Genomic DNA, 27,430 nt, shown 5'->3' on the forward strand with positions numbered 1-27,430 from the left:
ATTCGGTCTCTCAGAGAGACACCCAACATTTGGTGCTCCATAGCCCTCCGAGTCACGTGAATATTATTCACTACATTTTTTGTGAGTGTTAATGTTTCCGCTCCATAAGTGAGTATAGGTAACACACATTGGTCAAAGATTTTCCTTCTGGGGCATACGGGTAGATCTGATTTAAATATACAGTTTAATTTACCAAACGCTGCCAAGGCTAATGCTATGCGACATGGAAGTTCACATGTCTGGTTATCTCTGCCCAACCGAATTTCATGTCATAAGCACTAATACGATGTAGTCTGCACAATATCCCTTCCATCACAGCAATATTTTGGTTTAGCACCAGATTAGTCAATATTTGTGTCTTGTTCATATTAATCTCCGACCTCCAAGGAAGCGTGATATATTTTCAAATATTATTATTGCATCATCCATACGATCGGCTATAAGGATGATGTCATCTGCAAATCTCAAATAACTGAGCTTCTTTCTATTTATGTCGGTACCATGCTAGTTCAGATGTTCCTTGTTACGTCGTGAATGGCTTTGCAGATACTGTATTTCCTTGTTGTACTCCTCGCTGTATACAAAATTTATTTGTTTCTTGTTTAGATAATCTTACGCTAGCTGTGGCATTATGGTAGATATATTTGATTATGTTAGTGTAGCGATGGTCTGTTCGGCAGCCTGTCGATGATTTTAACATTTTCTGATGAGTTATGGTGTCGAATGCTTTCTCGCAGTCGACAAATATTAATGCTAATGCTTTGTTGTATTCTGCAGAATTCGTTTTCAAGTTCTTTATTACTAGTAGTTGGTTGTTAGTGCTGTATCCCGATCTAAATCCAGGTTGTTCTCTAGGCTGATAGAAGACTAATTTAGTGTCCAGTCTTTTTTTTTGATAATTTTTTTGAACAGTTTATATATGTGTGAAAACAAACTGATAAGACTTTGGTTTTTTTTACATCTGTTATGTCTCCTTGCTTGTGTAATAAAATAGTGACTGCACTGTTCCATTAGGAAGTAGTTTTTCCTTGGTAAAAGCATTCGGTGAAAAGCTTGGCCAAAGCCTGGATAATTTTATGTTCACCTGGTTTAACCGCTTCGTTCACTACCCCGTCATCTCCAGGGGATTTGTTATTTTTTATTTCTAAACGTGCCGTTTTGATTTGGTGTGGAGATATTTCTGGCATTAAGTCTGATCAGGGGTTTATGATTTTGTGCAGGGGCGGATCTTGCCTTTCGTCGGTGCTCTCATACATTTCGCGATAAAAGGATTCGACAACCTTAATGATTTTTGTTCTATAAGTATTAATGTTTCCAGTTTTTATTTACCACATCAACCCCTCGAGTTATTAGCGGGGTGGTATATCTTTATTTTAAAAAAGTTACACTTAGTATATTTTTAAAATTTACATAACAGTTTTGGAAAATACAAACATTTTATGTTATGTTACAGTTTGTTACACAGTTTACAATTTTTGATAAAATTTATTGTATTACTGATGTCTTCTTTTAGATTTTCTTTCAAATTTTGTTTTATTTTTGCTGTCGATCTTGCTGTTGAGTACACTGGACAGTCTATCGTTATATGTTGCACTGAAAATGGTATTTGACAGGTGTGGCAAATCGGCTGAGGGTCCTTGGAGATGATGTATCCATGTGTAAATTTTGTATGACTTAGCCGCAGTCTGTTAATAACTACTTGGTCATGTCTTTGAGATGGGAGTGGTAGTAAAGCAGAAGTAACATCTGGTTTCATAATTTTTAATTTTGCTTCTGTTTGGTTCCATTTTACTTGCAAGGTTTTGTTAATGAAGTTTTTATTAATGTTTTTTTGTCTGAAATTGGTATGTTTTGCATAATAGAAATTGTCGTGTTATTGATAGTTTCTATTGCTGCTTTATCAGCTGCTTCATTACCCTTTATCCCAACATGGGATGGTACCCATAAAAATGTTATGTTTTTACCACATGTTTGGGCATTGTATAGCATGTTTTTTATTAATGCTAAATTGGCATGAGTATGATACATCTGCTTGACACCATTTAAGGCACCCAGAGAATCTGATATAATAAGAAAATTTATATCATTGCTGGTACATTGGTTCAGTGCGTTGAAGATTGTCTGAAGTTCTCCAGTATATATGCTACACTCCTTGGCTAGACGGGTGACAGAGGTGTTGTCTTCAAAAATAGCTGCAGCAGCTACACCATTACTGCTTTTAGAGGCATCAGTAAAAATTAGTTTAAAATCAGGGTATCTGGAGATGGTAGACCGGAATTGTTGTTTTATTTCAGAAGGATTGTGTGAATGTTTGGAATAGTTAAGTAAGGTAAAATTTACTTCTGGTATTTGAACTTTCCAGGGAGGAGACTGGCATCTGTTTGTAGAAGAGGCTCTCAATTGATGTATATCGAATTCAAATCGATTTATTCGTTCATTGAAAGGTAAGTCTTTAGGGCAATAATTTGAGTACAGATTTGTAGGGTTGCTCCTTATTAGGCTTGTTATAAACGGGTTTTCCTTTGCACTGAGATATTTAGTAGCACAACACATTGAAAATTATTGTCTTCTGAGAGTTAATGGCGGTTCTCCTGCTAGAACTTGAAAGCTGCTAATTGGCGTGGTTCTGAAAGCTCCGAAAGTTTCCAGCTTTGTTTTTTGTTTTGTACATATTTTTGTTGCCTATGTTGTTCGTATTTCGCCTTAAAACTTTTAACTTTTGTTTCTTGTGTAGTTGAAGCCATATTTTTCTATCAGCTGTCTTCTTTTACCTCTTAGCTCTTTGGTATTTTGGCTTAGTTTTTCTTAATGTATCAGAAGGTTCGGGCAACACTCCTTTTTCGTTTCTTTTAAAGCTTTCGTTATGCTATCGTTATATTAAAGTTTATAAGAATATTTAATTAAAACTATTTCAATACTTCAAAGTAAGTTTAAGTTACAAAACAAAAAATTAGTATACTAATAAGCGAAATTAAAAAGTAAGTTACTAACTTGTCCAGAAATACTTGGAAAAGTATTACAAAAATTTACAATTTAAAACAGAGTGCGCCAATTCACGAAACCTTCAGATTTTAATCAAACACTTGATTGGATTCAATAATTCTGTCGGCAGTGTTATTTCAACGCTGAATATATTTTAGGTACTTGAATTAACAACTTCGGGTAAATTGTATATATTAAATCATTTAACTAGTCAATAGTATTTTGATCGATTTTAATCATGACTTATTATAGTCGTTTGGTGCTGAGAAACCAAAAATTTGTTAATATACACAGAATGTTACTAAAGTCTGTTTCACCCTTCTTGGCTAATTTGCTCTTGAAAGCCACTGAAGTAAGATTTCAGTCAAACTATCAGTGGCGAAGAAAACTATATTTTTAAATTAAAATTGCTTAATCGCAATCAAATTACAAATACGTATAAGTAATAGATATTTGCATGCTAAAAATGCAATGCAAGAAAAAAATAGCCCTTACTGACTGACTAGTTAACAAGAATACTAATAATCTTGTGTAAAAGTTGTAAGCGAAGGATTTGCCCCATAAGCAGAGCATATACCAAATCATTTTTTTTTGTATTTCTACTGCGCCAAACCTTTTTCACTCGATTTGATATATTTATCACTATAAATAAAAAAGTTTCTAGTATCCCTTAAGTAGTAGTAAGTCTTCATCTAACTACCTAATTCGCTTTTCGATTCGATTTTCCTATCGTTAGCTTTTTGCAATCATATTGTCTGGCATTCGTATTATGTGTCAAGCCCATCTAATTTGCTGTGTTTAAATGAACGTTACGACATCTGCTTTATTAAAAAGTTGATATAATTCGAAATAATATATTTTTCGTGACTGCCCTGGATCGTTTATAGGTCCAAATATGTTTTGGGAGTATCTTACGCTCGTATATTCCCAGAAGTCTTTTATCATTAAAGTCCATGTTTCCGCCCCATATGTAAGGTCTGATATCAGCAGCGTTTTGTATGTATTAATTTTAGTTTTTGATTGGATATTTCTTGATTGGAATTATTTTTGGAGTCCATAATATGTCCTATTGTTTTGTATTGCCATAATATGTGCTTGTTTTGTTGGTGGTAGTTACTAGCGAGCCAAGGTATGTCAAGTTCCTTATTTGCTATAGGATCCTTAGTTACCAACATGTACTTATTTTTATTTTCGTTGATGACTAGACCGACCTATTTCACCGTCGTTTTCAATTCTAGGAAATAATGCTCAATATCTTGATTGCTACGCTCTAATATATCAATGTCATCAGTGTACGCTTGCTAAGATTTGTATCGATCTATCATAAATATTACATATACCGTCTCTAATTCGTGCGTCTTAGATTGTCTTTTCCAAGGCAATGTTAAATAGGAGGCAAGCCAGAGTATCCCCTAATCTGAGTCCATCCTTTATCTCAAAGGAACTAGAATTTTCTCCCTGTATTGTAACGCTGGCTTTTAAGCTTGACATTGTTATTCTCGTTAATCGAATAAGTTTTTCTGGTATAACAAACTCACGCATTGATTGCCATAATACTGTTCTCTTGACACTGTCGTATGCGACCTAGAAGTCGACGAATAGATGATGGTTTCAATGTTAAATTTTTATATTTTCTCGAGAATTTGTCTCATTGAATGAATCTGGTGAATTGTTGATGTTTTTAAAGTAAATCTGACCGGATATTTTCCAACTATACTAACTGTATAAACTTTTACCTCTATTTCGTTCTTGATCTGTAGCAGTTTGGAACCCCGGTATCGTCAAAGTATCGTCGTATGAATAGCCATGTCTTGACCGTACAAAATTGTGCAAAAGGCAACATGTCTTTACTATTTTTTTTGCTAATTCTATACGTACATTCATTGGTCTATGAAATATTCTCCACTTATTGGATAATATACCAAATGTGCATTCAGTGAAACGGCGCGCCCTGGATAAACGATAGTTGAAAATTTTTTGCTTGTAACTAAGATTGTGTCCTCCATATGGTCTCATAGGATTTTCGTGTAAACCAAAGGCTTCATCTCCTACTACCGTATATGGAATGTAGTCAACATTTCCTAGTGGTTTGGCTTCAGGAATATTTAGAGAATTGCTAACAAGGTTCTGGTAAAAAAAAGTTTCTTTGAAAATTCCCGAATCACTGCTTTTTCCATACGCTCCGATATCTACATATGTGAAATTATAATTAGCATCACATATTGCAAGTAAAACAATGGAAAAGTAATGTTTATAGTTATAGTACAGCGATCCGGAATTTATCGGTTGAATTAGTCTGATATGTTTTCCGTCGATAGCACCGATGCAATGTGGAAAATTCGAGTTTTTTTCAAATCCATTTGCAATTGTTTCCCAATCGTTTTCTGTGTTTGGCATAATTATAAATTTTTCTTGATGTTGGCATATTATGTCGCACACTTCTCTAATTATAGTACAAATCGTTGTATAACCAAGTCTGTAGTTGTAATAGAGTTCTTTGAACGTACATCCTGATGCAAGATACCTAGAACAAAAAAATAATTAAATTATCTCGTCAATTTATTTTTATCTATTATGTATATTATAAATATATTATCATCTATAAATTTTCATTTGTTTCAGGTGTTGCTTTACAGAAAAAGTGGAAAAGTATACGAGGGTGTTATACAAGGGAAGTTAGTCGACAAAAAAATTTAAAGTCTGGATCCGGTGGTGGATCACGAAAAAGTCAATATGTATTCTTCCAGCAGCTGCAATTTTTAAAACCTGTGGTACCTATTAAGGAACCAGAGCACGATGCTGGTGACGAATCTGTGGAGAATATTGAAACAGACAGAGAGGTGGTACGATGTCCCAAAAGGAAAAAAACAAAAGATACCACTACAGAACCTGAGAAGGCTAAATTCCTTGAAACACTGAACAGAAGTATTGAAATAAGAGAAAAACATGAGGCCAATAGTGAGGACGAAGATAGACTATTTTTGCTATCTTTGTTAGGTACCCTAAAAAAAGTACCTCAAGAAAAAAAAATGGTTACGAGGATTCAAATGATGACCTTGCTTGACAATGCCACCCGTAATATTGAGTCTCCGGGCAGTTATGGGCACCAGGGGACTTATGGACACCCATATCAACAAAGTTCGTCGTCCCAATCACAACAAGTGCATAATTCTACTCATCACTTTGGATATTCTTCTCGTCCTGGAGGATCTGAAATGCCACATTCTTCCTACCAGTCACCCGCATCCGTATCCAATTTTTCCGAAGAATCATCAATTCTTGATATATATGACTTATAAATAATTTAAATTTTCTACTTAATTTTATTTAATGTGTAATAGTTTAAATGTAACCATACTAGAAATAAATGTTTACTTACCTTAATGTTACAAAGAGTTTTTCTTCTGGACTCACGGATTTTCTTAACACAGTATCTTGTTTAGTCAGATCATCCCGACATAAGCTCAATAATTCATTAAATGATGCCACTGACATTCTCACATAATTGAAAAATTTTTCGGGATATTTCATTAAATCTTCATATAATTTGACAAAAACGCCACTTTGGCTTCGATTTGATATAAAAGGATGTACCCATATTTTTTCCTTCTTTTTCTGCTTAATATTTTTACGACGTACATAAAAATAATATAACAGTGCGATTTCTTCCACGTCTATTTCTGTCTATATAACGAGAGCGACTGTGGTGATCGCTGGCGGCGTTGTTGGCGACGTGTTTTGGCGACCTACGGTGGCCAGGAGTAGCCGTGGCGACGTCGCTGGCTACGTCGCCATGGAGTCCCAGTGAGGTATGGCCCTTAACCTTTCGTAGATAATATTTGCTAGTATTTTGTAAGCAGTTGTTAACAGGGTATTATCTCTGTACTTATCACACTAAAGCTGATCGCTTTTTTTATGTAACAGGTCTCATTTTGCCAGACAAGCAGTAATAGTCTATACAGTGCTTGTAGCAGAACCTCTCTACCATTCTTGTAGAGCTCTCTACAAATTTGATCAGTTGCTGGTGATTTATTACTGATAAGGTTTTTAATCGACTGTTACTTATAGACAGTATATGATATCATTGAATATTAAAAGAAACATTACGTCAAAAATTGTCTGTAAACATATTAAGTAAACAAAATTTAGATTGTAATAGATAAGAGACTTAAGAGATTAGGTAGAATTAAATGTAGTAGGAAGAGAAAGTGTTTTGTTTTTGAAATTTAGAGAAAAGCTTTTTGAGATTGTTTTTTAATAAGGGGGATTATAAAATCGTATTCAGCTATTGTTTGAGGTACTAAAATAGTAAAATTTAGAAATTTAATTTGTGCAGATTATATCGTTGGGTGTGTACCGAAAACAAGTGAAATATTAATTTGATGGATTTAGAAGAAACTGGAGGTTCCGTGTGTGTTTGTTAAAAATAGGCTAAAAGATCATTGGCTGGAAATAGTAAAGGGAAGGAGAAGTTGTATGTTTGATGGGATTTTAAAAGTGAAAAAAAAAAGAGAGTTTGTTCCTGGTCGCAAAAAAATAACATCCAAAGAAAACAAGAGAATAAATGTCGGTAAATTTAAACCGGAAAATTAAATTATTTGATTTAAAATGTAATTTTGTGTTTAAAAAAGTAGTAGCAACGGCTAGTTCATATATGCTAAATGGTAGAAGTTGCATAATTTAATGTTAACAGCATTTCTATGTACCAATAAATTATCATTGCATTGGGAGAAGCTTAGGCTAGGAAAATTGAGTATACAAGAGAAGATAGGAATTTTAATTAGGACGTGAGATCGAGACTCGTTTTTTGACTAGATAAATAGAGACAAGTTATCTAGCTAGTTGACAAGAGTATCAATTGTATCAATGGTAATGACAAGTATCAAGGTAATGAAACTAAACGTTAAGCGGCTTATAAAAAATTGAGAACTATACTACGGAGATATAAAGTTTTTAAACAGAACAGTAATTAAATTTATAAATTTGTTTTTGTTTTTAAGTTTTGTAAAGAAGTATAAGTTATTTAGTAACGCGAATCAATATTGGCTGCGCAGCTTTCAATTGCCAGGATAAAATTCATATGAGGAATTAGCATTTTACTTACTAAGTGAGGATGTTTGTCAGGATGTTTAAATTGAAGCAATTATAACAATAAATAGAAATTAAAATTGATGCACAGAAATTACACAATTTGACGTCCAAAATGTAAATTAAAGTGTATAATCTTAAACTAAAAATTTTTTTGATATCTGACAGATTTATAAATTGAAGTAAGGTTAGATATTTATTTAATGTGCAAATTTGTTTTATATAAATAAATAGTAATTTTTTTATCATTAAGATATTAAGTTTAACAGTTTATCAGCAACTAGTTTTCTTGCTGTTTCAAATAAGGCAAGGCACTCATTCCGCAAGTGTAAAACCTTCTTTTGCGTGTAGTTTAATTTAATTAGTTAAAATTCTTTTAAACCAAACCTGGAAAGTTACATTACCGCTTTTAATTTAGATTTTGTCTTTATACCATAAAAATATATCTGCCTATCGTTTTTAACGGTAATTATTTATCTTGGCGTTAGTCATTTTAAAACTTCACAGCTGCTAACATACAATAATGCTTGAAACAACCGTAACCCCATAATTGGTATCAAGCATTCCCGACATTTGCTGACACAAATCCAGTTTGCTGGATAAACGACACGTCATATTCACTAAATAACAAATGAATCCCACAGAACCTGGAAACACTCAATTCACTTCATATATAACCAACGTCCCTTGTCATCTAATTCAGAAAGAAAAAGAGCCAATAACATTTGTATCGGGGCTTTTCTTTTTCCCGTCTGACAGTTGGTCACGTAAATTTCAGTTATCACTTTTTTCGAACGAAATTGAACAAGATAACACTGCAGGGATGGACTTTGTGCATTTTTTATAAGACAATGTATACGTTACTGCGATTGATAAAACAGTTTATTAAAAATATTGGTAAAATAATAATTTTAAATAAACTTGTGCAAATGTTATACAAAAATTGTTGTAGAAATATTAAAATACCGAAAATTATAAAAATAGAGAAAATACAATAACAATCAAGTGTTCTTATCACACCTTTCATCTGTTATTCCATACATCTTTAATTGCTGCTTATTAATTCCATAGCTTATAAGTTATTTTTTTGTGAGGTAATAACGACGATAGCATGTGTGTAAAGGCATATTTTAACAATAAAACACTGAAAACTTTTGTTTTTAAACTTCCACAAAATTTAATATAAATTATTTTCACTACTGCTGTTTCGGAAAAGTACCTTTCTCAAGTGATTTATTTTTGGTATATGTTTACACTTTATAGTCTTTAACTGAATAGGTTGAGGATGGGAGAACTGTTTATCTCAAGTTGGTCATTCAGAATAGTTTTTTAATTTGTTAATTTCCGTACATTTTAAGAAAGATAGCTTAAGGCCTTTATTTTGGAAGTAAAGAATTTAAAATTCGTTAATAAAAAAATGATTATGATCTAGAAGGTAAAGTGTGTATGTAGAATCTATTTTTTTATTACTGAAAACTCTTTTATCTTCTGCTATACGTTTGGTAAATGTTCCACCAGTTTGACCGATGTAAGTTTTTGAGCAGTCGTCACATTTAAGTCTGTATACACCACTGTGTAAGTGGTTTATCTTTTTGCTCTTGTTGTTTTTAATATATTTGTTTAAGTTGTTGCTTGTTTTGAAAGCTGGTGTTTTTCCTTTCTTTTTTATGTGTTTGACTATTTTTGTTGATATCTTGCCTTTATATATAATTTAGCAGAAGATATTGGGGTTGTTCTCTGATGGTAGAAATACTAAATTCAGGGATTTCTTATGTAGTTTGTGATTTAAAATTTTATTTATTGTTTGTTCGTTGTACCCGTTGTTTACTGTTATTTGTTTAATAATGTTTAATTCTATCTTTAAGTTGTTTTTTGACATCGGAATTTATAGTAATCTATGTAACATGCTATGGTAGGCTGTTAATTTATGTTATGTAGGATTGGATGATGAACATATTTAGACATATTTAGAAGAAAGGTACTGAGACGAATACTAGGCCATTAAAATGAGAACAACAGGTGGTGACTATTACGGAAAGTAAGACGATAGTACATTGGCGTTCACATTATTAAAAAAAATACAAGAATATAGAATATAGAATATAGAATAAGAGACCAAAAGCGAACAATTTATTATTTGGACGAAACAGGTATGACACGCATGATACTGCTAGCAAGGGTTCTACTGAGGGTTCGCTTAGTTGCCAGCTGAAAGGCGTATCTTCGAATAAGGGTTCTCGAATGATTTTTGTGCACTGTGGATCTTTAAATGGTTGTGTTTTAAATGGGTTAAATAAACATATTACTATTACTAAAGGAACTCTAATAAGAAACAATTATTTGAATCGTACTTAAATTTATGACAAACGATATATGTATACTGGACACGATTGAAACAAAGCATATACATGCCGTTTTGACGTTTCCACCGTATTTTTGTATTTTTAATCCCATAGAACTTATTTGGGTTAAGTAAAATACGAATTTAAAGGAAAAATATTTTTCCAAAATTTAACGTTAAAGTGGTTAATTTAATTGGATATAACGGATATATTCTATATAAAAATAAAAATCAACTCAACTAAAATATGTAGGTAATGAAAAAATTAAGATGTTCTTGTTGTTCAAATTTAATATAATGGAATAGTATTTTAATAAATTTCAATTTGAAAGTCCAGCGTTCCATTGTACCTATTAATGTCATCTTCAATTTGTTCATTTGATGATAAATTACGATAAAAGTTTTTTACAATCATTCGTAATTAAATAAAGAAATAATGCGATATCCTTAAGCTTTTCAGGCGATATTGGTTTTTCTTCTGGTCAGAAACTTTTTAACAAAGATGACATGGAAGGGCGTCTGCTAACTCCTCGTTTTTCCATATTTATTTCAACAAATTCGTTGTTGTAATTGTTACTGACATATAGACCTAAACAGATATTGGTTTATTTTTAATATTGCGGATTTGTTTAAATTTCAACCAGTGTATCTTGGTGTTTGTTGTGTCTTTTTTTCTGTTAACAGTACTTTTCTCAATACCACTTGTAGACTTAAAGTCAACAAATTATATTTTTACTACGTTTAAAATATTTCGTCTTCTAGCATTCTTTATAACACTGAAATAGTCTTCAGGTATGTAAGTCTTTGCTGGAATTTCAGGACAGACTCAATGTCACCGAATTCACTGTCGTTTGGCAGGAAACTGTGCCCAGAGACTTAAAACTTCATAATAATATTTTGAATGCTAGGGTGGACTGCCCTTTTCAGCACAAGAACTATCCTGATATTTCTATTCTGGCCACGACATAAATTACTCCATAGTATCAAATTGGTGACATTCTTGTCAACATTAGCCATAATATGTTTGCGTAAACAAGATGAAACTTCCTGAGCGCTCCTGACAACATCAGTTGTCTTGTGTAGAACATAATGTTAGTTGGAATATGCGGCATTGGTAGAGTTTTCTCTTAGCTCAAAAGTTAATGCCTTTGAACTCTTGTATTCTTTTGCAAACTTCAAATAATCTTTCATTAGAACTTGAGCTAAGTTTGCTAGTGCCACATGCTCCTCATGCTTTTCCTGAAGTTTGTAGAATAAATGTGTCACATTGATTGCAAGTATCTTTTTTGAGTGGTTTACGTCGTAAATTAAAGTCATGTAGAATTATATGTTTATACTTGCTGAAAGACTTTGTACTTTCGCAATTTATTTATATGTTCTACTACATCAATATTTCGGGAATTTTTATTGAGCCCTCTTTAATGCCTTTTTTGTCTAGAAAAAATTTAAAACGCATTTTTTTAAGTGCTGTGTCTATACGTTTAGTGAAAATTACCAAGCTTTCTTTCTACTTCCTTTTCAGCCAAATAATATTTTCTACGGAATAATCTTTTGGTATTATCATTACCACTATGACTTGTAACTTAAGATTCCTTAACAGTAGTCCCAATCACTATATTTTGAGAGTTGTAATCCCCTAGCTCCCAAAATTAATTAGATATAATTTTCCTTTCTTCAACATTTACTTGCTCATAACACTTGTTCAGACAGTTACATATATAATCTCTAAATGACTTTAAATAAACCTTTAACACCTTTAGTATTTACATATGATTTGTTAAAATTTTTCTTTTTTTTTTGTCCTCCCTGCTCATATTCCGATATTTTCTCTTCCTACCCTTTTTGGGCCTACCCGTATAAGGAACTTCTACTAAACTATCAGAAGAATATTTAGTAGTTTAAAAACAATTTGTCTTTCTGTTAATGCAACATTAGCGTCAGAAGCAGGTGGCATGATAATTTCTGCCAGGAACTGGAAGTTCTAAATTTTAATTTTCAGTATTAAAATCATTAAATTTTCATCATTATTAGGTCTGATCTAATTTTCATTAATATTACTTACAGGAATATTATTACTTTTATCATATTTAGTAGAAAATGCAGATGTATCACCTAGTAAATTTTTTCAACAGGGTGGCATATTCAAAATTTCTTGAAATTTTACTTTTAATCATTTAAAAAACAAAGAAATATAGCGTTTTCTTTTTTTTTTAAATCATATTTCTCTGCTCTTTGACTTTATACATATTCTTGTTATTTTATGGTTTAATACTTACATCAATAAATTTGTGTCGATGAAACAACCAATATCGCGATACGTCCCTGGATAGCGGCTACTCGAATTTCTTAAACTTGTATTATACATCGCTACTTTTTTAGATTGAGCAATGGAAATATGTTGGCAACTTTACCCAGAACAGTATCTGTAAACAATGTTTTCAAAACTTTTTATGTTCATATTTATAGACATATTTCGCCCAACTTCAACTCTGCACGAATAAAAAAATATTTCCAAGTCAGCCGTCTAGGTCAATATTCTTTTTATTTCTTGCGACGTTGTTCTAATTCTTATTTCGATCTCGTCCAAAACTTTCCGGTTTTATTACTAACTTTTCAGTTGTTGACACATTTCTCATATAACATTAATGAAGAAGTTAACTTTTTTATATTATTCCAACGGTATCTTTTATGACAGGTGTAAGAGATACAGAAAAGCTCATTTAAAAATCACATGGTATAACTTTGCAGACCGTCAAGTAATAATGGCTCAATATTATGACGATTTAAACTATATCGCACGAAAATTAATTAAATAGTATGATATGTCTAGAAGTAAATAAAAAGTAAACCAAATACCTGTGCATTAGAGTAGAACAAAAAGATCTCATATTAGATGATAACATCACGATACTGCTGTGACTACAAATATCTAGGTATCACTATTTCACGATAACGAAGTTATTAATAAGCGAGTGGTCAAAAAGACCCAAAGAAGAGAACACGTCAGGTGTAGAAATTAGTTTATCATTAATTGTTAAAAAAAAATGTTTAAAATGAAAGGATGTTTGTTGATTTTAAATTTTATAGGTTCTGTTATCAGTTTCAATACAAATTTCGGAAACTGATAGCATTAGTTTTGAAAATAATGTGTGAGCTAATATCTGGAAAATTAATTTTTTTGACCACCATGAGATTTTCAAGGAATGATAATTCGTCAAGTTTGTCAATAAGTATATTGTCCTGAGCACGTACTATATCCGGTATGCTATCTAGCTAGACAGGCATGCTAACCTTTGTGTATTACTTAGCAGCGTTATTGCTCCCACTTGGATATTGTAACCTCGGAAACCTTTTTTTGGATAGTGCTAGAAAGGTTACCAATGAAGACACTGCGGACGACAGCCAGATGGTTGGTGGAAAGCGAGTCGTGGGTTCGAAACTAGTTTTTGGAACCGGAAATGGGTCTAACGGACGAAATAAGTACGGATAGAACCGGATAAGATATATTAGAAAAGATACAGAAATAAACAAAAAGACAGATGAGTAAAATTACCAAAAATAAGGTAAGATAGAAAAAGGGCGCCACTTAACTTTTTGGAGTTCAAGGAGAACGTTAAGAAACCTCAGAAACGGAAAGAGTTAAGGAAAGATATTTAGGTTCTGAGACCAAATCCAAGGAATGATATCAACAGTTAATTATTAAATTAATTTTGTCAACACACTACATAAACAAAAAATAAATATATTAGGTCGAGTTCGTCCACCTACTTACCTACGAAACTTAATCAGCTTGATCTTTCTCCTGGTTGAAGGTTTAATAATAATTTAACGTAATAAGTTAATATTCAGAGATATTATTTTATTAGGAAACTTATTAGGAGTCGAGAAATAAAATGCATGGACACAAAAAAACAATATATTCATCAACCCAATTATATAGGCGGTTGAAAGTAAACAAGTAGAAAAAATGCGCCATCAATTAATAAATGGTCGTGTACATATAGAAATAAACAGTATTATGATTAGGAAATACCTTTACAGATACACTATAATAAAATCATGCACAAATTAAATTATCAGCGGAGAGAGCCTGTTAGTAGGTATTTAAAAAAATTCAACTAAAGCTGATTAAAGAAATCTCTCTTCGCTGTTTATGGGCTTATCTTGAGATAACGGGTACATTACATTTAACAATGGATAGCAATTATCGCAAATAACACAAAATTAATTAAATTTAAATTCAAAAGAATAAAAAAGATTACTAGAATTCTGTACTATGAAAATTAAACCAAGCCGCACTTGGTTGTAAGTTAAGTGTCTGTCTCACACTGTTGTTTAATTAGCTGTTTTTACTGAAGTTTCAATGTTCGTAATTATTATTTGTAAGAAGTTCTTAATAGCTGATTGAAAGTTCGTATGAAAATATTAAATGTTCTTTTATTTGAATTGCTAAATCGGTAGTTAACCTTAACTACAGGTGCAAAAATGGTGGACGCAGATTCGTCTAGGATTGGGTAATATCATTACAATATTACTTGCCCAGATAATTGAAGGTAATATGATTACGATAACTTACAATAAATCTCGATGACTGCTGCATTATTTGACTGATTTTACTATACTTTATTAGTATCGAGCTCTGAAGTTAATTAACATAAAGGTTCTTTATAATAATATTTAATTTAATATGGTATTAGATTAAAGTATTTAAAAGACTTAAGTGTATACCCACTTTAAGAAAAAATTCACAGAGAACGGTAAGATAAGCAAGCGTCTTTACTCGAAGACTGCTCTGCCAGAAGTGATTTTCTTCCTCTCAAAATTCACCAAGCTTCAAAAAAAAGCCATAGATACTATCCAAAAGATACCATTTAAAAATGCCAAATTGCCCCGAAGATAGAAAGGTTCGAGGTAAGTAACTGGACTCTAGTAGTTGGAAACGTTAGAAAAGATAAAACCTTTTGAATGTGGTTCTTTCAAAAAGATACTGTAAAGAGCTTTTACGACTTTGTTTACAAATTATCAAAAAGAACACGCCTGGAACCGAAGGAAATTCAACAAAGCTCTGCCATAAAATATTCTATTTCGGCCTCTTTTGAATGAGTACGACTGTCCGTACTTTGAGAAATCCGTGATAGTCGGTATGTTCCAATAAAATTTGCCCAAGCCTAACCGCAGATGTATTTGTGTATACGGCTTTGGGCGTATCTGCAACAGGGGTAAAGGGATTAAAAAAGCATTTACTATTTTAATTGTAAAAAAAAATGTTACATTCCAAGGCTTTTTGCTGAAATTTTTAACCTTTGATTTTTTTTCCGAGTATCGAGGAGTTGCCCCGATGCCTCAACCCCTAACTTGGAGGACCAGGGTTTTAAATCAGAGTATCCTTCTGTTAGATAAGTTGCCTTCTCTACGGCTTAGGAGTCCTATCTACCCCACCTGTTGGTCCGTGGGTGGTATTTTATTTCCCACCTACCCGCCGGCCTAGCTGCAAACAGGCCGGTGAGAGTATTCCCCTATCCGCCACCTGGGGACGCGCTCTCTAGGGTTACAGGTTCCCCCGAGAGAAAAGTTGAAAATCGGAAAAAAGGTAAACCTGAATGGTTGTCAACGGAACTAGAAGAGAAAGTTCTCAAGAAAAAACAAGCATATCACACATGGCTTCACTCCAAAGACCCTCAAGACAGAGAAATATACGCTAAATGGAATAGAGAAGTTAAAAAGGACGTGGATAAGGCGAAAAATATAAACTAGGAGGCTAAGTGTGATGAAGTGGACAGATTTATGGGTGGAACAAAAGTGGCACAAGCTTGGAAAACATTAAAGCAGTTTAGGAAAAATGAGAAAAATGAAGACAAAATTTCTCTCATAAAGTTAAATGAATGGGAAGAATATTATACGAAACTGATGAAAGAGGATAGAGTAGAGTACAGATGGGAAAAGATAAGGGAATTAATAGACAACAGAGACGAAAGACAGGAAATCCCTATAATAACATTATCTGAATTGACGGAAACCTTAAAAGAGGTTAAAGACGGAAAAGTCGCAGGGCCTGAAGACATTCTCATAGAGCTGGTTAAATATGGGCCGACTGCACTTTTAGAATTAATAGTAGACCTTTTCAATAAATGTATGTGTGGAGACCAGGAAATTCCTAAAAATTGGAATAAATCTTATATAAGCTCCATATATAAGAGAGGGAATAAAAGAGACTGTTCCAATTATAGAGGTATTAGTGTGACGAGCTCTGTGGGCCGGTTGTACGGCAGAATATTAAAGAAGAGGGTTGAAAGACAGATACAAGATATTGAAGAACAAAGCGGCTTTCGTACCGGGAGATCCTTCCTTGATAATATATTTATCATACGACAAATAATTAAAAAGCGTGTCGAAAGAAGTAGAGAGACCCATTTGGTATTTATAGACCTTGAGAAAGCATATATGATATTGTCCCGTTAAAGAAAATGTTTGAGGTCCTCGGAAGGTCCGGATTGGATTCGACGTATATCCGAGCGATATATAAATTGTACGAAAATGCAGTTAGTTGTGTAAAAATTGAAACCAGAACCTCAAATGAATTTAAAGTCACTAAAGGTCTAAAGCAAGGATGCTGTTTGTCACCGACACTCTTTAAAATATACGTCCAAGAAGCATTGAGGAATTGGAGAAATAAATGTAGATTTATGGGCATCGAAGTGGGACAAGAAACTCTGTATACATTGCAGATGATCAGGTGGTGGTTGCAACCGATGAGTAAGATATAAATTATATGAATCGAAAATTATTTGAGGAATATGCCAAATGGGGGCTTACTGTAAACATAAGCAAAACATAATATTTAAAAATTGGAGAAAATACCACAGATCTAAGGCTTGAAAACGCAGTTATAAAAGGCTGCAACCAGTATAAATATTTAGGAAGCATCATATCAGCAGATGGCAGAGTTAAGATAGATGTACAAAACCGAATAACCCAAGGGAAAAAATGCATCCGAATACTGAATTCATTACTGTGGTCTAATAAAATAAAGATGCATACCAAACTTCGCGTATACAGAGCAATTGTAGAACCAATTACCACATATTATGCTGAATGTTGGACGATGACAAAGAATGAACGAGATAAAGTAGACGTTGTGGAAATGGATTATCTTAGAAGGTCATGTCGAGTATCGAGAATGGAAAGAATCAGGAATGAGGAAATACGAAACCGTACAGGAATTAGAGATACTCTTTCAGATAGAATACAAGGAACGCAATTACAATGGTATGGTCACGTGATGAGAATGGAGGAGGAGAGGTGGCCAAAGAAAGCCTTAATGTATGTTCCGCCAGAAAGAAGGAAAAGGGGAAGACCACCAAATTCCTGGAGAAGAGAAATTACAAAAACAATGGAATCTAGAGGCTTAGAAGAGGGAGATTGGAGAGGTAGGAAAAGATGAAGGCTGAAATGCGGGAAGCGGCAATCGCCGTAGGACCCCCGTTCTATGATGATGATGAAAAAATGTTACAATATCTTATTCTCTAGGGATGCCTTTATCTATCTAATTATTCCCGTAAGTATGTCATGTCTACTCATTGATTTTATCAAAGAGTTGGTGGTATCATTATTAAATGCCACTTCAGTATCTAAAAAAGCAGCCATTGCTATCTTTTTGTCCTATATTGACTTTGAGATAAGCCTATTTAGATCATCTAAAGCTGAATCGGTAGGTTTACCAGGTTAATGTGCATATTGACGATTTCCTAGAGAATTAATTATCTTTAAGACTTTTGTCTTGTATGTACATACCGAGAACCCTTTGAATATTTTTAATAGAAATAGGATTATTGGTCTATATGGACTTATATGGCTGAAATTTATTTATTGCCCTTCTAATTCTGCTTGGTCTTCTGGTTACTGTGGCTATATCCCAATCTATAAAATTTGGCATAATTAATGTTTGGTCTATGTTGTTTCGCCTATTTGCATCATTCAGAATTATTGAGGCCGAAAAATGCGTGTTTACGAGTTTTCTAAAACTTGTCCCTTTCGTCTGCGTAAATCTGCCATTAGCTCTGGTGAACGTACTTCTTTAGTCGTTGCACCATCCTTTGCCAGGACTTTATGGATTTAAGAACACGCCGGGAATGCTGTAATCTCATCGCAAATTTCTCTCCATGAATTCCTTTTGGCTTTCCAAATTTCTTCATTGTATAGCTTTAGCTTATACCAGTATAAATCCCAGACTTAGTTTATTTTTGCTTCAGACTTTCAAACTTCACACTAATTCAAAAATACTTGAATAATAGAAAGCAAATGGTCAAAATTAAAGACAAAACTATGTGAACTCGACTTGACTAATAAGGCCTGAAAAATTTCAGCAAATGCGCTAAGATACCAAAAGAGGAGTAAAGATATAAGAAAATAAAATGTACAGAGGATAAACGGGTGGATACTAAATAGAAAAAATAATGAAATAATCACATAAGTAGAAAAGTGACAAAAGGAGAAGACCAGAATTGCCAAAATAGCAGGGGCAAATTACCAAACAGTGGACGCGACGGCACACAAATGGAGCGACATATTCATAGAGATATAATTCCTTCAATAAACAAACAAATTTGTTTATAGAGAGGAAGAAGACGAAGTAAAATAAGATTTTACATAAGACACAATTTTTAATAATACATTTAATGAATTTTTATTAAATTTAGAACAGAAATTTAACTACAAATTTTCCAGTTTCTTTACAAAAGTTATATTTTTATATCTAATTTCTTACTGATGTGTAGCAGTATTAATTTAAAAATTCCAATCTTTTCAGGACTCGGCTAAGGGTAATGGCTGCGGCTGACAGGTAATGTAATACAAACAAGATTTCGATTTTTTTCTTATTTGACTTTATGTTTTTGCTTTTTGTATTTAAGCTTTAATACTTAAACTTGCAACTAACCGTTATCTTTGTTTGAGCTAAACAAAGATTATTTTTTGCCCTACTATAATAGTTATTATCTACAGTTATGCTGTTGTTATAAAAAGTATTTATTTTAATAGAGCAATATTGTGGGTAAGAATTTATGACGTTTTTAGATTATTCTTCTATTTTTGACATCGGTAAAGTTAAACAGAAATTTAAGAAATCTTTCGAATTATGTATTGTAATAGCCACATTTTTTTAATATTGATAATATCACCATTTTCACATAGAAAAAAACAATCCGAGAAAACGCTAATTTATAAATGTAAATCGGCGAGTTTTAGCATTTTTTCTAGCATCGTGGTTTTAACTTAAACTAGCAATTTAATAAATATATTTATTTAAATAATTAACAGTTCAAATGTATTTCAAATGCAATATTATCAACCTAATTGGCTCTTTAACTCATAGTAGATCTTGGCGTGCTCCAGGATCAGCTTAAACTCTTTTGTATTCTTCGACTTGGTTTTTTAATTGCATAATCTTAACAGACTTAAGTATTTTGCCACCTTGTCCTTAAACCGTGCTTTGGGCGTGCCTCTCTTTCTTACACTTAACATGGGTAGATTACTTTCGATTCCTATTTGCTAAAGGTGACGATAGTGATCTACCAACACTAGAGGACAACAAACAAAGAAATAAATATTAAAAACGAAGAGGTAAAGGAAGGATTAAGAAAATTAAAAAATTAAAAATCTTCAGGAGAAAAGAGAAAATCGAACAAACTCAAAAGTACAGAGCACCAGATCTGACCAAACAACTATTAAAACTAATCCAAAAAATAATAGAAGAAAATAAAATATCTTAAAAATGCAGATCAAGCATCCTAATACCTCTCTTTAAAAATAGAGACAAATGGGATTTGGAAAATTACAGAGGAATTAATTTATTAAACACAACACTAAAATTAACGATTAAAGTCATCACAAATAAAGTAAATAAAATTATAACGAAGTTAAATGTGTCGATAGCAATTAAAGTAAATTGTGTACTCACGCTTAATCAAGCCATTAATAGCGGTGCTGGGAATATTTATATTCCACTATTCATCAACAATTTACCCATATAAATTACCATCTTTCTTGTACTCATTGCGTCGAGTAAGGACGATAAATATACGAAAATGGTTGCGTTTCGATTTAATTTGAGCTTCTTACCACTCCCTGACACGTGTTTCTGGGTCTTCCCGTCATCAGAGAGAGCTTGTAAGAAAACTCAAACTAAACCAAAACGCACCGACTACTCTGGCAATTATAGAAAAAAATAATTACCAGAATATGCTACTAGAGACATCTAGTGATGAAAGATGAAGTTAAATGTGTCGATAGCAATTAAAGTAAATTGTATACTCACGCTTAATCAAGCCATTAAGAGCGATGCTGGGAATATTTATATTCCACTATGCATCAACAATTTACCCATATAAATTACCATCTTTCTTATACTCATCGCGTCGAGTAAGGACGATAAATATACGAAAATGGTTGCGTTTCGATTTAATTTGAGCTTCTTACAAACACGTGTCAGGGAGTGGTAAGAAGCTCAAATTAAATCGAAACGCAACCATTTTCGTATATTTATCGTCCTTACTCGACGCAATGAGTACAAGAAAGATGGTAATTTATATAGGTAAATTGTTGATGCATAGTGGAATATAAATATTCCCAGCATCGCTCTTAATGGCTTGATTAAGCGTAAGTATACAATTTACTTTAATTGCTATCGACACATTTAACTTCATCTTTCATCACTAGATGTCTCTAGTAGCATATTCTGGTAATTATTTTTTCTATAATTGCCAGAGTAGTCGGTGCGTTTTGGTTTAGTTTGAGTTTTCTTACAAGCTCTCTCTGATGACGGGAATACCCAGAAACACGTGTCAGGGAGTGGTAAGAAGCTTAAATTAAATCGAAACGCAACCATTTTCGTATATGAAATTATAACACTAGCAAAAGAATATCAAGGTTTTAGGCGGGATAATCATACACCGACGCTATATTTATAATAAGGCAAGTGCAAGAGAAATCATTAAAATATAACAAAACGGCAGATCCATGTTTCTTGAAACTTAAGAAGGCATTTAAGCAGGTCAAATTAAAGAACGTTATTAACTTATTTCACACAAGAGAGGTACTTCTAGGAATAATCAAAACGATCCGAAATATCTACCAAAACAACACAATAACAGTAAAAGTAGAAGAGAATCTAAGTTACCCTAAAATAACTAGTTCTGAAATCGGGTTTAGCCGATAACATATACAGGGTGTCCAGAAACTCTTCTGATAAACAAAAACCGCAGATTCCCTAGATCATTTTAAGACGATTTAACCCAATTCACCTAGTCCGAAAATGCTTCCCAAGGGAGCTAGAGCTCTTTGAGGATGGCGCCTGGTAAGTAGTTTTTTTTTTGTCCAGAGCGCTTCTATTTAGAAAAATAAAAACTGGTACGATTATTTATCCTCCGGAGTTGAATTGATTTCATTAATTGCGAATGTCTAGTACCGTTCATAGGCGTCCGTTTTGGGTAGATCAACGGGTATTTTAATGCATAACTTTTTTATCTGTAACTTTTAAGCATTTATGATACTAGCTTATTAAATTTTTAGATAATCTGGTACTAAAAGGTACTCTTACTTTAGGTCGGTAGGAGACACCGTTTTTAAGAAAAATCGATTTGAAAACTTTTCGCTTCTTCGTCATGAAAGTTAAATTAATATTTTTTGCACTAGTTGACTTTGAACTGTCAACAAAACTATAACATACGTTTTTCATTGTCAAAATCTTGTCAGTTCGTAAAGTTAGTGTTCCTAAATAATAATGAAACAGAGTGACATAATGATGTAACAGCACATCAAGATGTCACTTTAATGGAAGTTTAAGAAAATTTAGAAATTAGCGTTCGAAGACTATCTGTCATGTATCCCACAATTTCAAAATCTTCCGCAATAATTATCTTACATAAGAAAATTTATATCCTTTCATTTTACTACGGTGCAAGGAATGCTCCAAGGAGATTTTCCTGCTTAAAAAAATTTTCAAATAGATTTTTCTAGAAAACGGTGTATTCTACAGACTTAAAGTAAAAGTAACTTGTAGTACTAGAATGTCTGAAAATGTAATATACAGCGTTCCACGTTAAGAAAATAACATTAGGCTTATGGAGATCAGTGTTGCCAAAACTCTCAGGAATGCGGTTTACTAGATTGTCGATATATTTTTCGAATTTCCATTTTCAATTAACATTTAACTGTAAAGTCAGAATAACAACTGAAGAACCACAAAGCCTTATTATCATTATGTAGTCTCAGAGAACGACATAAAATCGTTGACATACGCACACCGTATTATTTTAAGTTGCAATTAGTAATTAGATATATGCATTCCAAGCGGTCCGTTTATTTGCTTTTAAATCTTTAATAGCCGGCAAAGTGCATGATTTAACTAAGCAATATTTTCTACTGATTTCTATGATTCACGATATATGATACTTTTATCGAAAAACAAATAAACTGTCGTTACTATAATTAAAATAAGATAAAATAAAATTATCTTTTGGACATACTATTTATTTAATTAAAATCATTTTCCCTACTTTTCATGTCTTGTTTCGAATGGGCACTTTTGGTCAATTACGTTAAAAAACATTAATTTAATTCATGTCTGTGAAAACGAAAATACAAATTATACAACCCTGAATCGTGCTTGTGTTCATCGTGGCATCGCTGCGCTTCTATCGTCCATAAGAAATACATAGCCCTATCTCCGCAATGTTATTTTCTTAACGTGAAACGCTCGTATCACAAATGCTTAAAAGTTACATACAAAAAAGTTATGCGTTAAAATCCCCGTTGACCACCCAAAACGGACGCCTTTGAACGGTACTAGAAATTTGCAATTAATGGAATCGATTCAACCCTGGAGGATAAATAATCGTACCAGTTTTTATTTTTCTAAATAGAAGTGCTTTGGAGTTATTGGAAAAAAAACTACTTACATACCAGGCGCCATCCTCAAAGAGCTCTAACTTCCTAGGAAGCATTTTCGGACTAGGTGAATTGGGTTAAATCGTCTTAAAATTATCTGAGGAATCTGCGGTTTTTGTTTGTCAGGAGAGTTTCTGGACACTCTGTTCTGGACACTCTGTACACTGTCCATTTATTATTTTGAACACTGCCATTCTCAAAAAATTTACTTACAACTGACTTAAAATAGTGCCTGTCTTAGACGGTAAGGGTAGCGTTCATTAAAAATTCTTATCGATTTACGGTTATTTCAATAAACAAATTTTTGTTAATATAGCAACAAAACTAAAAATTAATAATACAAGTACAGATGTTTAGTATTATTTTTTTACCAACAAATAGTTCATCACACAGACTAAATTCTACTAACAAAGAGTAACGAGTTCGTTGTTTATACTTTGTGATCATAATGTGTTAAATTCGCATTGAAATGAATTTGGCGTGTCATTTCATAGAGACCTTTATTTAATTAGAATGTAGACATTCAAACAACATAATCATTCACTTCGCATGGTCTCTTTTACCATTTAATGCATTTCAGTGAATGTTGATCATTAATTGAACAGCAAATCAAATTGTTCATTATTAGCTTTCTGAAACAATTAATAAAATGCACCAATGCTGAATGGACTATTAATTATTCACAAACATTAAAGTGTCCTTTTCAGCTTTAATATTTGTTAATTTGTTATGCTAACCGCAAAGTTGGATGGAATCGATTTGATACTTCCCAAGTTGCACGTGCTTTGAACCATTTATTAAACAAAATTGACCATCCTAAGGGAATTAAAGCTCACTATTTGGTTTTTTAATGACTATGAAAAGGAAAAATAAAAAAAAAAAACAAATTCTCAAAAATTAGTTTATTATGTGGTTTTTAATATGTACACCACTGCCATGTTGGCTAGTTAAATTTTTTTAGAATAAATACCCAAATTGATTTTTAAAGATAGAAACAACTCATTTGTTAGCAAAGTTATCGATCGAAAGTTGTTTTTAAAGGTTCTCAATTGTCTATGGATAATTGTATAATTCTAATTCTAATATTTTGTCACTATCAATAAGTATAACCTTTAACGAAAAAATATATGCTACATATAATCTAACTTCGATCTTACCACAGCTTCTAAACAATCGAATATTGTTATTTAATGTCCGCCTGTTATTTTAGTCTCTTTAGTGTTGCACGTAGGCTAGGCTCGATGGAGAGGTTCTCATACCCGACACTTTTTTTCCAAGTATTTCAATAGCAGTATATTTTCTTGTATTAGGACTTTCTTTCATGTCCCAACCCATTTTTTTTTACTTTTTTGCCCGAAATAAACCTTCTTCTAGTATGTCTTCTAATTGATCATACAAAGCTTTTTTTTATTCTTATCTACACCGATTTTAGTAACATACTCACTTGAGATACATAGTCACCCACAACAATTTCTTAATAAAGTACAAATCTTATTATACTATCACTCACTGTTACCACTTCTATTACATTAGCTTTCATTTCTCTATCAGTAATTATACCAACTTCAATTGTAATTTTGCTTTTCACTTCATACCACAATTTTTTTTGCACCTAGTTGTTTCATCACTTGTTCATGCATCTTGTGTCGTGAATGCGAACAATGTGCACTTATCTTGTTTTAAATACACTTACGAACTCTACACTCTTATTTGTAGTGCTTCCAAGACCTGATACTAACTCTTCTAACCCGTTTTTGTGTTTCCTCTGAAATGATCCTTACCCATTGATTATTTCCAAATCATAAGTATATAGAATGGAAGTTTACCCCGTTTTACCTTGGTCTACATCGGCAATCTCTTAACGCACTGCTTACGAACTTTATGAGGGGCCCATAATTCATCTTGATCACCAATTTTGTTACCGGTATATTTGATATTTGAAAAAACGGTACCCAACTCGAAAAAGTAAGCGAATACAAATACTTGGAAACTCTCATCAATGAAACAGGTGACCAAAATGACGAGATAAAAAGACGTGTTGAAATTGCCAGATCTACCTTTATAAAAATAAAAAAAATATTTGGTAATCGTGATATTAGTATTCAGCTACGAACTAGAATGGTAAAATGCTATGTATCCAGTACTTTGCTTTACGGTGTTTTGAAACATGGACTCTTAAACAGAGGAATGTTAAAAATCTTGAAAGCTTTAAGATGAGGTGCTACCGCCGTATACTAAAAATAAGTTGGGTGGATAAAATTACAAATGAAGAGGTAATACGCAGAATAAATACCGATCCAGAAGTTATACTAAATATAAAAAAAGAGAAAACTTGAATACTTAGGTCACCTGATGAGATGACAAAAGTACACATTCCTACAAAATATAATGCAAGGAAAAATCCAAGCACGCAGAAATCCAGGCCGTAGAAGAATGTCCTGGATTAGAAATTTAAGAGAGTAATTTGGCTGTACCACTAACGAATTATTCAAAACAGTAGTAAATAAAATTAAAATCGCCCTAATGATATCCAATCTCCGATAGAAGAGGCACTCAAAGAAGAAAGAAGATCAATTTTGACTATAAAATAAGCACAATAGGCTTACCTTACAAATCTACTGCTACCTTGTATACAAAGAAAAACTAAATATTTCACGTCGAAAAGTAATGTACTATTTCAGAGCGACTCGCAACGTATCACTAGGGGATCTCAGGCACAACCAAACAAGTTCAATATAGACCTGTCGCTGTTATCGTATACGTCATTCACTACCGCTGCATCCATCAGAGAAGGTTATTATGAGCCAGTGGGAGAGCAATAGTGCTCCCTATGATCTATTTTAGGTTGTGAGATAGAGGAAAAATTTTACATAGCAGAGAAAAACCAATTAAAGTTTTCAAAACTATCATACCCATATACCATTGATCACATTTAAATAGACTCAAAGCATATAACAGACGTAATAAACTTCAGAAGTTTTAGAGGCGCACACATAGACAGATCATTGTCTAGTGATCTCAACTTTAAGGGCTAGAATTTTAAACTCCAGTAAAGAAAATAAAATCGATAGAAAAAAATGGAATGTGCAAAAGCTGGGAGACGGGACAATTGCAGAACGGTACTCAAAAAACATCACCAACAGGCTAAGGAATCAAAATGTAAATAAAGAAGGCCATACAGATATAGACTCCTACTGGACCAAAATAAAGGAAAACATTGAAGCAGCAGCAAATGATCAGATAGGAACAGAAATTTGTGCCCGTAAAAATCATTAGTTTGACGATGAATTCAAGAATGCAACAAAAGAAAAGCCTACAGAAAGATGTTAACCCGACGATCTAGAACAACTGAAGAGATCTACCAAACAAAAAGAAGAGAAGAAAAGAGGTTACACAAAACAAAAAACGAAATCACTTAAATAAGGAACTTAAATATATGAAAAACCTCAACAGAAAAAAAGAAATCATAGCATTCTATAAGATAGTTAACATCAACAGAAAAGAATTCTAAACAACCACAAGAAAATGCAGAAGTCAGAATGGCGACCTATTAACAACAAAGAAAGATGGGTGGACTACTTTAATCAGACAATATTGAAAAAGAAGAATAAAACATGTACGACGAAATAAATGAGGTAGAGGAACAGGCAAGAGGGAAAAGGAACCACCAACGATTCTTGAAGTTAAAGATGAAGTTAAAAACCTAGCTAGAAACAAATCACCCGGAATAGATAATCTCCAAGCTGCACTATATAAAGAAGGTGGCCACGATACCATAATGACATTACAGCAACTTATAAAAGAAATATGGACACAGAAGTCCCTCCCCAATGATTTGAATATTGAAATTCTTTGCACCATTCACAAAAAGGAGATATCTTTGAATGCCCTAGCCACAGAAGAATTACACTTCTAAATGCAGCGTATAAAATATTTTCCGCATTTGTGTCACCGTATGGCACCATATGCAGAACGGATAGTAGGAAAATACGAGGTGCTAAAGCGACAATTCATTAGATTGCAACCCTGAAACAAATTGTAGAAAAAATACTAGAATATGACATTGAGTATATACTC

General features: G+C 32.8%; 1 protein-coding gene across 1 annotated transcript in view; it reads left to right on the top strand.

Moving 5' to 3' along the window:
• Window positions 1–27,430, top strand: part of Pde9 (phosphodiesterase 9) — a 1,302,013-nt gene that overhangs the window by 746,460 nt on the left and 528,123 nt on the right. The window contains exon 5 of the mRNA XM_072540799.1: window positions 19,218–19,250. The gene's annotated coding sequence lies outside the window, so the exon portion shown is untranslated. The remainder of the gene's footprint in view (window positions 1–19,217; window positions 19,251–27,430) is intronic.

This window comes from Diabrotica undecimpunctata, chromosome 8 (assembly GCF_040954645.1).
Source record: "Diabrotica undecimpunctata isolate CICGRU chromosome 8, icDiaUnde3, whole genome shotgun sequence".
NCBI classification, from domain to species: domain Eukaryota; kingdom Metazoa; phylum Arthropoda; class Insecta; order Coleoptera; family Chrysomelidae; genus Diabrotica; species Diabrotica undecimpunctata.